At 40.6% G+C, this 14,535-nt stretch overlaps 1 long non-coding RNA gene across 1 annotated transcript; it reads right to left on the minus strand.

Moving 5' to 3' along the window:
* Window positions 1-12,742: 12,742 nt before the first annotated feature.
* LOC146763336 (uncharacterized) lies at window positions 12,743-14,315 on the minus strand. Its single transcript, XR_014951748.1, has 2 exons — window positions 14,247-14,315; window positions 12,743-14,169 (listed from the first exon to the last, which is right to left on the minus strand). It is a non-coding gene; the product is annotated as an uncharacterized LOC146763336 (long non-coding RNA).
* Window positions 14,316-14,535: the final 220 nt, after the last annotated feature.

Genomic DNA, 14,535 nt, shown 5'->3' on the forward strand with positions numbered 1-14,535 from the left:
CGCAGGAATTAGAATTTCGGGCCGCTTTTACAAACTTTACGTCAGCTTTGCAAATGCAAATCCCAGCGGGTCCCTGCTTCCCAGAGCGCCGGTCCTCAGCCATCTCCACTTCCCTGGAAAACTGCTCCAGCTCCAGGCTGTACCAAGGTGAGCACAAGTCTGGAGAGGTCAGAACCCTCACCTGGACCGCTGCACTCGGAGCGAGATCCAGCTACAAATGGAATTCCAGAAACGGCCTCCAAAATGTTCCATAATCACACCTTTAAAATGGCTCCACAGGGCAACGGCTCCCGTGCCAGAGCGGCACCTGCACGAGTCCTTGTGCCAGCCCTGGCGCCCTGAAAAACACAAGAAACCAACATCACACAGGCCTTGTTTGCAGAATTCCTGATCCAAGCCCTCACCTGTCCTGCCCAGCACCGAGGGAAATCTGACACGGTATTCATAGGTAACCTTTGCTGAGAGCGGCCATCACCCCGGTCCTCCAGCCTGGGCAAGGTTTTGCAGCGAATGGACCCAACTTCTAACCCTGGACCTAAATTTCTGTCAGCTTTTGTTAGAAAGATACTGGAGAGTAAATCCTACAACAGATTTAAAACGTTGCGCAAGGAATAACCGGCCCAGACAAAACCAAACCACCCCCATCTCTGCTCCACCCCATTTCTCCCAATTTTGGGAGAAATACTGATAGAGTTTGTAAAGACTCCCCTTCCCTGCTGCACCGTCCTTCACTGCACGTCCCTGTTGAGAGAGAAATGGAACTGGAAACAAGTTTTAAAGGATGAGTTTGTAAATAAGACTAGATACTTTAGAGAAATAGAACTATGAAAGATGCACTCTAATAAGATTCATGAGGGGTAATTTCAGATGATTGGTTTTAAGGCATAGTGTAGCAAAAGCTAATAGGCCAAGAAACGCTTATAATGTATTGTAATTAGGAAATAGTTGGCTTCTGATTGCGGTGGCATGAATTATAACATCTGTATTGTCTCACCCTTCACGTGAGACTGAAAATGAAATAAAAGTTTTTTAAAACACTTCTCAGTTGCCTTATTTCTGGGTCAGAAAAGGGCATAATCTGATAAACTGGTGCGTTGTGTGAGGAAGATTTATCTCTCTCAATGTCCTATTCCATGGCATTTCTAAGTCAGCGTTTCTTATCTCAAATTTTCCATTCAGATACATACTATGTAAACCTCCTGTCAAACTCTGACAATTTTCTGCAAGTCCATTTCCCACAGCAGAACTGCTCCCTGCCCAGCACAGGAGCTGCGAGTGCTGTTGCAGGGCACAATGCCTGAAGGAACACCGGAGCTGTGACATTAAAACCAGCAAAAGCAATTACTAAGTAAAAGAGATCCTCACCTGCTCCAAGAACTGAACCTCTGTGGCTCATCCTCACGGGGTGAACCTGCTCCAGGGAGGACTCTCCACGCAGCCCCCGAGACCTGGGGTCAGACGCTGCCCTACCAGCAGAAGAACAAGGGGTTAGTGAAGCTTTTTGGACACATTCTGGCCTCAGAGTGGTCTGACAAAACATCCGTCAACGTGGATCTTTAATAAAGGCAGCTGGTACCTATGCTTGCAACAGACTTTCGTGTGTTATTTCCTCGGTCTCTGTTCTAATACATTTTGATATTAAAAGTGTTTAAACAAGATTTAACCTGAGCTCTGCACCCTGCCGTGCTCCAAGCCCTGAGGAAGAGCTGGACATCCTCACACTCGCCCAAGCTGAGGCAGCTCTCACGTAGGGACAGAGCTGCTGCAGCATTTAACAACACTTAGAAATCACCCCTGCCTTGAGGGCGTCCAGAGCTGGGAGAAAGCCCTTCCCACCACCCTCTTGGATTTCCCTCCCTGCCCCTGGCTTTGCTTCCAGCTTGGGAAGGTTTGTCCTGGGGCCATTTCAGCAGCACGAAGGGCTTTTCCAACCTCAGGGGTTCCACGGGAGCCCAGTGACTGACCCAGCTGCGCACCCAGGCACACGGATCGATTATCCTGCCGTGAGCCAGAGCACTCCAGGGCATCCTTGGAACAGCTGCGGAGAGCGGGAAAAAGACACAGCTGCAGCACCGATCCCGCTCCCTGCTTTCCCAGAGGGGCAGGAACACCATTTCCTCCCGAGCCTGAGAGCTCCCAGGGAAATCCCTGTTAGGGTGGCACTGAAGGTGCCACATTTCTGGCACCCTTGCCCTAGAACCACGGCCCAGCAGATTTCTGTGGGAGCGGGGATTGTTGCTGCAGCTCAGAAGCTGCACATCCCTAAAGCATTTCCTTAGGGACACGAAGCTCCCCGCGCGCATGTTGTAGTCCAGTTTGTAATTTCAGCGTCTTTCAAGAGAGTTTAAATAGCAATGAGGCGACTCGGTGCCAGCACAGCATTAGCTACGGGACATCGGGAGACTCACCAGACGACATTCTCGGCAGAGCCTCCATTCTCAGCGCTCCAGCTGCAGCGTTCGCATCTCTCACGGACTCCGAGCTCCGTTTCCAGGGCTCCCATCGGGAAACCGGCGGCCGCTCCCAGATGCAAATGCCCAGGGCACCGCCGATCCCAGCCCCTGCTCCCTCTCCCCCCCGGACCCCCCTTCCTCCAGCCTTTACCCCTTTTAGAGCCACGGCCCCGCCCAGGACACAAACGGAGGCTCCCAGGTGCCTCCTGAGACCCAAATCATTCCAGGGGCATCAGGAAATCAAGAGAAATAAACTTTGTAGCCATGATTTCATGTGTTTTGACTCTTCACATGGATAGTCTTAAGCCGTACTTTGTCATCATTTGGTCAGCTCATGAGGTTTTTTAGTTTTTAAAATTGTGTTTTCTCGAGGCAGAGAAACTGCAACTATCTATCTTTGAGTAGAGGAGCACATACAAAATGTCAGGGTGAAAGATTACTCATACCAGTGTGAAAAAAAACGCTAATCGCTTGGTTTTTAAAATTTTAAAAGTTTAATAATAATAAAATGGCTATAAAAAGAATAATATCATTAGAGTACTAAAGCTTAGAGTTAGGACAATTACAAGACAATAAAAAAAGTAAAGAATTACGGACGTCCGGATGTTCTCGGACATTAAGCTACGAAAAGCATGACTTGTGAATAAAGGAATCACCCTTAAACTAATATACTTGTTGCATATTTATATATCCTTTATGGTTATGAATGCATTCTATTTTAAACAAGAAACTCTGTTTGTTGTATGTTAATTGTTTCCTTTAATCCCTTGGTGTCTTCGAGTAAGGCCTGAAGAAATTAGCTTCTTCTGATAAGAAGCCATAAATTCCTCTCCTTTGGAAGATTTAGGTGTTCTTTGAAGTAAGTATCTCATTCCTAAAAAAAAAACTTCCCCACCTACATAGTCTCTATTTTAACATTATGTTAGAACCTAAAACTGTATTTAACACACTACTTAAGCAAATGAACACAGCATAACTTTCTAACATTACACTTATAATATTCATTATAGCCTTTGAGAAAAGCCAATCATAAAATATGCATTTTTCACACCAGCAAGGACAAGGAGGTATTGAAGGAGACTGTTGAAGGAGAGGTAAAGTCTTAAATGCTAAAACTGAAGACAGAGCATCACTAAGTCAAATAAAAGATTTGTCTATTTGCTTTTAAACTGATACAAAGCAAGACAAAGTAAATTATTATAACTACTTCAAATCTAGTTGAAAATGTGCTGAGGTGTGCATTAAGACAAAGGTGGAAGTTTACAAGTTACAAATGCTTAAGACACTTCTTGCTAGGGATAGATAGCATTGCATCCATTCCTGAAAGATTTGCATCTCAAAAAGATATGGCATATGAATTCTTAAATTAGACCAACAATGACATGCACCCAAAAAAGAAAAACATTCTCTCTTCTCCCTTTCTTTTCTGCTTTCTTGTCATAGAGTGTGACTAAGGAGAAACGAAAAGAATCCATGAGTGACAGAGCTGATTCCAATCAATCCTCCCCGATGGAGTGATCAAAGGCCAACTGTAGTGGACCAAACAGGGCTTTCCCCTTGGAAGTGTATTCCATCCCGTCGAGATCAGCACAAACACAAGGGATGAAACCGACTTCCCACGGCTGCCATCCAAGCTATGACACTGTAACTCAGTACCACCTGCACATTTTTTTGCTTGAATCCTTAAAGTAATGATTCTCTCCATCTCCATCCCTTAAAATCCAATTCTGTCAGCTTTTCAGTGTTCAAAAATGAACTAGTTAAGATAGCACTGAGGAAAGAAAGAACACAATAAGCATATTTTATTGTGTAAGTAAGTAGATTTGAGATGGAATTACTAAAAGGTAAGCATACATGGACCCCCCCCCCACACACACAGTTGTCTTTTTGCAGTTGCACTTAAGGATTGTACTTCAAATATGGTTACACAGATATCTTCCCCCACTCCACATTGACTGCCTCTTAATATTAGAACCGAATCTGCCACAAAATTACATGAAATAAAACAGTGAGAAACATACTTGAGAATGACTGTTGTTTACAAAACAGGTAATTTATAGTATACAATTACTGATAAGGTAGAACAAGAGTTCAAAAACTGGACTGCTTTACAAAGCACTTCTTCAAACATCAATTTTGGATTATTGCTGGAAGGTACTAAATGGTCTGTTATAGACTAATTTACAGACATTCATAGAATAGTGAAAAACGCATGCTTTAGAAACCTGGGACATTTCATGCCTTTGTGCTAGCAGAACATGAAGTGATTGGCATTTTTCAATGTAGGTTAGCAGCATTTAGAGTTTTTATTCTGGTGTACTAACTGATTCTACGTATTTTTTCTCTTTTTTTTCAGGTGATTTTTCATCTTCAGGTTTAGTCCATGGAGGGCTGTGAAACTTCTGTAAAGGTAAAAACATGGTGTATAGAATACATATATACATAAACAGAAATAAAAAAGTCTGTTAAAATTCCATGGCAATGGAATTGTCCCTAGAAAAGGGTCCTGATCTCTAAGAAAGCATCATTAACAACCTTCACAGTGCAAAACCATACAAGTCTGATGCTACATACAGCTTCATATCACTGCATATTTTATGTATATATGTATGAAAACAACCACATAGGTATTTAATATTTAATTATTTTGGATAACTCTCCTTACTCCTGCTTCCAGGGCTATACACATCACACTGTCAAATTAAGTAATTTGACTACTAATTCATTTGACTACCAGCTTTCCAAATATTTCATAGTTTGCAAGTTGTTACCAGCCAGAAATCATTTTGAACAGGTCAATTGCAATCAGACACAGACAAAGTCTGAATTAAGTAGTCTTCTCTTTTGAGACAGAACTTGGTGAAGAATGTGTAAGTATACTTTAAGTAACTGAATCTCATGAGACTTTTTAGTAAAACCCCACAAATTACTCTGGAAGAGAATACCTGAAAGCTTGTCTCTGTTTCTGCTGCTTCCAAACGAGATGTTGAATCATTACGATTCCCCAGACATGTCTTGGCAACCTGTCAATAGAAATGTCAGAGATAACTACTTCATATTTTTTCCAAAAATATTCCGTTAAAAAAAAAAAAAAAAAAAAAAACACCAAAAAAAAAAACCACCAAAAAAAAACCAAAATACCAAAAAAACCCCAACAACAACAGCAAAAAACCAACCCAATTTGGGTCTTCTTTTAAGCCTACTTAATGAAATGGAACTAAGTTTTCATAGCTAAACTTATCCCAGACTCCCATCATCCCTGTAACAGTCTTCAACAATACAGTCTTGTGACAGCGAGTTTAACAACTTCATACTTACCCAGCTTTTTTTCTTCGTGTTTAAATCTCATCACCAATAGTGAAGTTTACTTCTACAGGTGGTCCTAGGGAACAGAAAATTAATTACAAGTGCCTTTTATGGGTGAGGAAATAGTAACAAACAGTAGAAAATCAGCATTAGTTAGAACTTCTCTATTACTATTCTCTTGGCTATACTCTGGATCTCTTAGGTATAATAATCCCTGAATAGGAATATAAAGTCACTGAATGGAGAAGTCAGGTGACTCTCAAGGCAGAAAATCTTGCTGCATTACTTCCTGTCATTTTATTCAAGAAATAATGTCATATTCTTTGCCAATATGTTTTTTAATATCTGGGAAAGCAGAGTTGCACAGCATAAATAAAATTAATTACAAAGTGGATTTTTGAACTAAGGAGATCTTCAGGTATGAAACCAGAGATTTGCTCAACACTGGAAATTCTACTGTATTTAAATCCAAGTCCCTTCAGGAGTAGGATTAAGGATGCAATAAGAAAAGGAACTGAAAGATTAAATGCAGTCAAATATTCATAATACTTGGTCATTGCTCTAAAATGAGTTCACATTGGAATTTCTCTACTTGTTTTGCTATTAAAAGTGACACATTTAAATGGAGTGAAAACTACAAGGTTTTTTTAAAGTTTTGAGTCAGCAAGACTCTTTCCAGTGTAACAGTGGGAGGGGTTTAGTCATATTTAAGCTACTGAAGGCAGCCTCTGAGATGATGCAGATGGATTTGATGTGGGGAACTCTTTCTCATATTTTCCCACTCTAGACAGTAGAAATAAAAATTGGATTCATGTAGGGAATAATCAAGGCAGTATTGATTAAAATAAAGTCTATTGATAAAGCACCTACTCCTTTTATGACAAAAAATCAAACATCAAACAAACACGTGGTTTATGTCTTAGATAAAGACTAAAAAGTCAGATGACAGGGTAGCAATTTTTCGTAGTCTTGAAATACTTCAAAACCTTATACGTGTGGTCCTGTCAAAACTTCCATTTAAATTATTTACTCTTAATTTAGATTTAAAAAAAAATATTCCAAGCTGAATTATCCTCAGAAAAAATGAAGATTTAGGTGACTTCTAGGTGTGTGGCTTGAGGACAAAAGATACTCTAGGTCCAACAATCAATAGTATTGCAAAATGTGTAATAAAGAGGATAGAAATAATGCTAATTAAATATGATAATTTACATAGCCAGAATTTTCTCTGACTGTACCTACTAGAACATGAAATCAGGTGACCTATTTCACCAACATCATTTATAGGAGATAGGAAGCAAAAACTATTAATTGCATTAGTAAAGCTAAAGGTCAACTTCTTAAGACATATGCAAAGGAAAAAGAAAAAAACAACCCCGGTCTGCTTTAGAGAAAATAAAAGTGAACAATAAAACAATGCTGTATGAGTGAGTAGTCTTGCAGTGTCTTCATAGGCCAGACAACAAAGGCTATCTTGATAGGAAAAGAGCAATAAAGATTAAGTCTGTACTATTTCACATTTGTTCACTCAGAGATCTTCTCCTTTTAGTAGCACACCATATGGATCACTGTTGGAGAAAGACAGGGACTTTTTCCTAAGGATGTCTTTATGATGTTAAAGCATAACATATTCATTATTGACTCCTTATCACTGTGAAACATTGTATATCATTACCAAATAAATTACAGCTTGAAAACAACAACAGTTCAATAGCCAGGACTGTAACCAGCTCCTGTGGACGAGGTGCAAACACACACACACACAGAGGGCTGGGTTTAACAGAACACAAACTGAATCCCACACACATATGACCTCAGGCATATATATATAAATACATACATATACATACACCCCCACCTGTGTGTATTTATGTGTTTTTATATGTCTATATCTACATGCATATATAAACACATAAATATGCAAACACGCATAACACATATATCTTTGTGTCCCTCAGCTAAAGATCAGTGACAGAATATAAACTCAATGAACTAGAATACCTTCCACACCCTTAGGTGACAAAGGAAGCAAAATATTAAACTTCGGCTATTGTTGTTAGTTCCCTCTATGCCAAATAGTGGATTGTTTTGTATGTTTGTCCGTCAGATTTCCTCCCATGAGAGGTACAATCATTACCAATGGACAGAATGAGAGCTCGACATGGCAGAAACTATCAAAAAGCAAAAACTATTTGCTGTGTTGCTTTCCTCAGCTTAGCATGCAGCCCAATTAACAAATTATCTGTGTGTGAAATTATGGCTATAAAATCTGCATATTGATTGGTCACGTACACCAAATTTGGGAAGTTATGGTATTCAATTGTCCTAGTAAACAGCACTGCAAAGCTGGAGAGCTTCACAGCTGGATGTATAAATGACAAAGGTGGATAAACAAAGGGTGCATCTTTATTACTGTGAGAACCCCGGCCTTGCTCTGGGGTCTCATGTGGTGGTGAAATTCCTCCTCCCACCCGTGCTTCCAAAGAAAAACTCCGCAGGCTTTAGCTGTTCGGTCTCAAGGCAGTTTATCGCTAGTTATCTAACAGATTATGTTCTTGGACTGCGGCTGTTTGATCAGCGGCCTGGGTAGAGGCACACACAGCCCCTGACATCCTCTCGATCTGCTGCCTTCTTCGTCTCCCTCTCCGCCCAGGGCTGCTGCTATCTTTTATAAGATATATTACGTATAACACGTTTATAATTATTCCCCAATACCTACTACCTACGTTGCCAAGTGTTTTTCTACTCTAAACCAATCTGTGAGTGCCAACATCACCAAGAACATGGAGGTAAGGAAAAAGAAGGAGGAAGAACAGGATCAGCCCACTTTCCTCCATCTTAGAACTTCTGACCCCCATGTACATGCGTTAAAACCCCCCTGTACAATACTAAAAAAATTTCCCCTCTACTTTGTAACTACTTTTACTATACTATCTAACCTTTTGTGATTGCTTGTTCCACCTCCAAAGTTGGCAATTCATTCCATGGCTCAAACTCAAAATCACAGCTGTTTTTCAGCTGTCTGCCAGGGTCTAGAATGCCTCTGACCAAGGCCTGGAACCTCTAAAAATGTCTGAGAGACATTTTGAGTTCCCACATATTAGAAAAATTTTAACACGCCAGTCAGAACTCAGCATGTCCAGTGGCTATTGAATCATGCAACTTTACCTGCGAACAGCTGAACCATGTAAATATAAGTATTTTCTACGGCATCAACTCAGCAAATCAGAACTGGCTTTATGGTCAAAAAAACCATAACAATTTAAGGTCAAATAATCAATTCACAAGTGAACAGGAAATCAAGTTTAAATAAGTGGTATTATAACAGTTTTTGCAGTTAGAAAATCATTCTGCTGCTCCTAAAGAGCATCATCCAGATTTAGTTGACCAGACATTGGAGTTTCAGTGTTCCTGTGCATCACTGCTCCTCTTGGCTTCATAGGGCACAAAAAGCAGATAGGGAGGTTGTTTGTAAAGCACGATGGGGGAGAAAGTACTGGGTTAATTCTGAAGAAAAGAAACCAGATACAGGAGAAAAGAATGGTGCGGTTAGATCAACTGACAAACTAGTTATCTTAGTTGTCAGGTTAGGTTCACAGTTTACTCAAAGACACGTCTTATCAGATTTGCTCATGAATTTGTTACAGATCTGTACTGGGAGCTGCTTTAATCACTGTTTAGAAGAAAGATACAGAACAAGAAGTATGTGAAATGTGCATATACCTTCTCAGAAGACACCTCTGCAGTTTTTCATACGCTTTTCCTGTTTTAGATCAGTGTGCTAAGGGGATGGTTAAACTCAGATGATGTAACTTCTTATGACCTTCCTCTTCCTAGTCCTCATTTACAGAATCAAATTTCCTTTAAGGATTTTATTGGCTTGAAATTTCATTATAAAAATGGTTATTTTTTTCTCTTATTACACCCTTTGGAAAACAATTGGAGAGTGCAATTTGATCAAAGCTCTGAAACAGATTTAAGAAAATAAAGCAAAATGCTGTAGTTGCTTAGAAACGTATACAATTTTGGCTCCAATACAGAATACCCTTTGTCGTTGAATGATTAATGAACATAGAGTGTTTTTTTATTGCAGGAAATTAAGGCAGTAAATAAAAAGCACTACCACTTCTATTTATCAGAGAAGATTCTGTAAGGACAAAGCAAAAAATCTAATAAGAGAACAAAGAATAATTTTATAAGTTCTTTGATGTTGTAGCAATACCAAGCAGGTAGTTAAAAATGAGATGTTATATGCATAAGAATTCTCTGACACGAAAAGGCAATTAAGTAAATTATGGTGTAAAAGCCATAATCCCAAAAGCTTTTGGGAAGACAGAAAAGGGAAGGAATACAGGGGGAAAAGCTCTGCAGAACTCTGGTTCTGCACAGAGACTTTCAGGAGTCAGACATAAGAAAGCATCTCCGGATAAGGCTAAGAAAAAGTAGTACTGACAAGATGCCTCTAATAAAGTACAAATAATAAAAAGAATGGAAACTTTTACAATACCAAAGGTAATTTGGAGGGGGGGTTTTGATGAATTTCAGATGCTGTATCACAGGATATTCTACCTACTTCTGGCTATTGCTGGTCCTATGCCAAATTTCATTACAGATAAATATCAGCAGCGTCTAATTTCCAGATTTGCTACTCTGTATCCCATTTGCCAATAACTTTTCATTTTTTGTATTTCAGTATTTGTTCTAATGTAAATGACACTAATTACTCTGAACAGGCATAAGCCCCATAAATACAAAATTGCAGAAAGATCACAAATTTAAGATAGAGATGCTTAGCCATACAGACTTAAAAATACCAGTTGGAACCAGCAACTAACCATTTTGCTTTATTTTTTGCCTCAGTATCTATAAGGTTGCATGTTCTTCTCTAGTTAGTCTTCACTACCTTAATTCTTTCTAAATAGAAATCACATTTTATTTATCAGAGACACAATAAGAGGACCTTTGTGAAGTTCTGAGAAAGGATTACTGAAATAATAGGTTTCTAAGCAATGCAGTTTCTAGTACATCTTCACAAATATTACTTTGAAATGCTGCATTACAACCTTAACCATCCAGCCTTAATCTTCCTTCATTTGAATGCAAGAAGCTGTAAAAACTTCAGAAAAAATGACACAGTCAAGTAATGAAAAAAACAATTAAAACTCTTCCTAAGTGTTGCATTTTCTCCAAGTGATAGTGTTCACAGGTACAAATGGCAGCTTTGACTTACCAAAGAATTAGGATCCTTTGGGTATAAATTCCTTCCGGTACTTTCAGAACTTAAAGTGGTATTTCTAATGCCACTATATGTAGGCTAATTGTAGAAAGAAGATTTTTATTTCAGTTCTCAAAGCTAATAATTTGAATTCCTTGTGCCTTTCGTCTCTCTAGGTTAATGTGAGATGATGATGATGATGATGAAGAAAAGGTTGCTAACCAATGTCATCACCTGCACTATTTTTATGGCCTGTTAAGATGGACAGGGTGTCTGTCTGCTGATGGACTAAACAGTTAAAAATACAAGCTGTTAGAAGGACAAAAAACAACCACCTAAATAAGTAAACCACCATCTCAATAACTAAAACCTTGATTTTATGGAAAGGTGAATCTTTTAGGTGTCTTTGATTGCAATACTTGATGCAGAAATTAAATACTGGTTTGACTTTTGAAATATATTACCAGTTATTTTCTTTCCCTTTCTCTTTTAATGTATTCACTTCTGTATAAAAGAGCTGTTTAAAATGTTTGATACAAGTATTTAGCCTAAGAGGAAGAAAAAGAGGAGAGAGTGAGGAGGAGAGCGTAAGAGGAAGAAAAAGAGGAGAGAGTGAGGAGGAGAGCGTAAGAGGAAGAGTAAGAGGAGAGAGGGAGGAGGAGAGCGTAAGAGGAAGAAAAAGAGGAGAGAGTGAGAAGAAAGAGGAGAGAGTGAGAAGAAAGAGGAGAGAGTGAGAAGAAAGAGGAGAGAGTGAGAAGAAAGAGGAGAGAGTGAGAAGAAAAACTGAGAAGAAAAGGAAGAGGAGAGAGTGAGAAGAAGAAAGACTGAGAAGAAAAGGAAGAGGAGAGAGTAAGAAGAAAACAAAGAAAAATAAGAGTCAGAGATAAAAAGAAAAACCAAAAAAGTCAGATTAGAAAGAGAAAGGCAGAGAAAGAGGAAAGAAAGGTGGGGTAAAGAGAAAAAGAGTGAAAGACAATCAGAAAAGGAAGCACTTGAAATGAAAGAGAAAAGCAAATAGAGAGACAAGAAAAAGAAGAAATAGAGCTGAAAACCTACAGGAAAACAAATGGAGAGACTGAACACAAGGTAGGGTTCAAGAGAGAAAGAAATAGAGAGTTAGACAAAAAAGTTAAAGTTGGACAGAAAAGGAAAAAGGGTCAGAGACAAAGACAATGATAGCAAGTGTTAGAAAGACAAAGGCTGACAAAGAGAAAAAAAAGAAGAAAACATAGTGAAACCTAGATTGAAAGAGACAAAGAGACATGGGGAAATACATGTAGAGGAATGGAAGAAAATAGACAGGGTGAGAAGGAAATAGGGTTAGAGAAACATAGAGATGTCTTAGAAATGGAAACAAAGGAAAACACAGCCAGAGACAAAGAGTTACACATGGAAGGATAAAGTGAGGAATAGACTAAAGAGGAAAGTAAGAGGCAAAGGGAGAAAAAGGGTGAGAATGATACGACTCAACCACACCAAAGAAAGACAGGAGATGAATGGTGGGCAGGACAGAGGGTAAGAGGCATCATTATTAGGGCTGATTAATCTTTATTCCCTTAATTTAAACTTCAGCAATACACAGGGAAACAATGCATACAAATGCAAGTACAGAGACAAATACAACAAAGAATACATCATACCTAGGCACACAAGTACAAGTCCAATTTACATACAGCAAAATACATCAAAATACAGGAACAACTGCAAAGACAGAACAATATAATGTATTACAAGGAAAATACATATTGACACAATATAACCGTGTCTCCATTTCAGAAAAGTCCACAACACTTTTATTGTTATGACGCACCCGGAACAAAAACGGCGCAAAACGCTCCGCCGACGTGCACGCCCCCTTCGCGTTACGCACAAACTCACATTCACGGCAACTCGCTCCAGAGACTCCCAAAAAATCCTCCTGCCTGATGAAAACCCCCCCTGAAAGGCAAAGGCCATACACACAAGGTTGGAACTGCTCCACACACACACACACACAGCTGCAGACACAAGCACACACAAACTCTCACAGACAGACACAGACAGTCACACTCTCACACATTCTTCTGCTGACACGCTGGCTGCCACCCTTACGTGAAACGCTGCACTGAAGAATATGCTTAAACGCTTCTTCTGACCGCAGGACCTCCATGTCAAATGGTAGATTCCAGGAAATTCTGTAGGGACCCGGGGACCTACGAGACAAGGGGAGGCGGTCAGTGACTGACTATCTGAGAGCTAGGAGCTATACCAACTCTGGGCCCATCAGTGTTGTACCCCAAACCCCGTAGAGAACAGATGAACGGCAAAGCTTTATAACTGCTCTACCTGAGCGTGACTACGTGCCCGGGCAAGGCAGCTCCAATCACAATTGCCACAACAGAGGTGCATACAACATAAGCCATCGTAGGTACATACAGTATAAGCACAAACAACATAAGGCAACGTAGGTACATACAGTATAAGCACAAACAATATAAGACAACATAGGTAGGCGCAACATACACACATACAATAGAAGCCGACACAGGTAGGTGCAACATAAGTGCATACAATGTAAGCCGACAGAGATACAAGATACAAGAAAACCCGCCCCCAGGACTGGGACTCTCTGCCACTGATTGGAGTTGTCAGCATCTGAAAGGAAGTTAGGACTAGTGTCAAACGGCTGCAGGACAACTTAGCATCACCAAACATGTTATGTCAATCTCCCCATACAATCTAGAGCCCAACTACACCCTGCAAATGACAAATTTCAAGTCCCCAGGACTTGTGCTATTACAGGCTATGCAGCAGGGCAGAGCAGTTGTGGGACAAATACGTGCAGACACCCGTGACACAGGACAGGGAGAGAGAGCTTTTGAGGAGAAGAAAGGACCGAGAGACCCAAAGAACAGAGTGCACCAGAGACAAGTGACAGGACACACACCAGAACTGCTCTGCCCTGAGCACCTCAGCACTGTGATCAAAACAGACACTTTCCCTTTAGCTGGCCTAAGGGGACACTTCTTGCACATCCCTGCCCCCAAACCTGATCCTAAAGGCCCTCCCAGCACCCCGCTTTCACCCCCTTGCGGGCCTTAGCCCTCCACTTATCTCTCTGGCATCTGGGGATGAGAATCCACGTCGCGTGGCAATGGAGGCTGCCTCGCCTGCGGGGAATGTCCTATGGTCACCGGGCTGTGGTCCCGTACTCAGCTACAATCGAGAACACCAAACATCACTGCATGATCTTAGCTGCACAATGGACAAAACCCAGCAATCCTGCTACTCACCATTCTCCTGAGAACGCTCGGGCCGCACACTTTGGCCAGGCTCAGAGGCTGCCACCGTCATCGCAGGGTCTGCCTGGGTTAAGAAGAGACAAAGAGACTCGGCATTGCTGAAACACGAGTGGACCTTGGCTCCCCCTCCCTACCTCGGCGACTCACCGCAACTCCTCAGCCATTGCCAAAGGCAACTCTGATGCAATCTTGAAATACAAAATTTCAAGGCTTCATCACAGAGTCCTGCAATACTTCCTGAGAGCTCACAAGCACAGGAAATCCAGGCCATCAGCTGTTG

The sequence above is a fragment of the Lonchura striata genome, chromosome 1A (genome assembly GCF_050655825.1).
Source record: "Lonchura striata isolate lonStrDom1 chromosome 1A, ASM5065582v1, whole genome shotgun sequence".
Classification (NCBI taxonomy): Eukaryota; Metazoa; Chordata; class Aves; order Passeriformes; family Estrildidae; genus Lonchura; species Lonchura striata.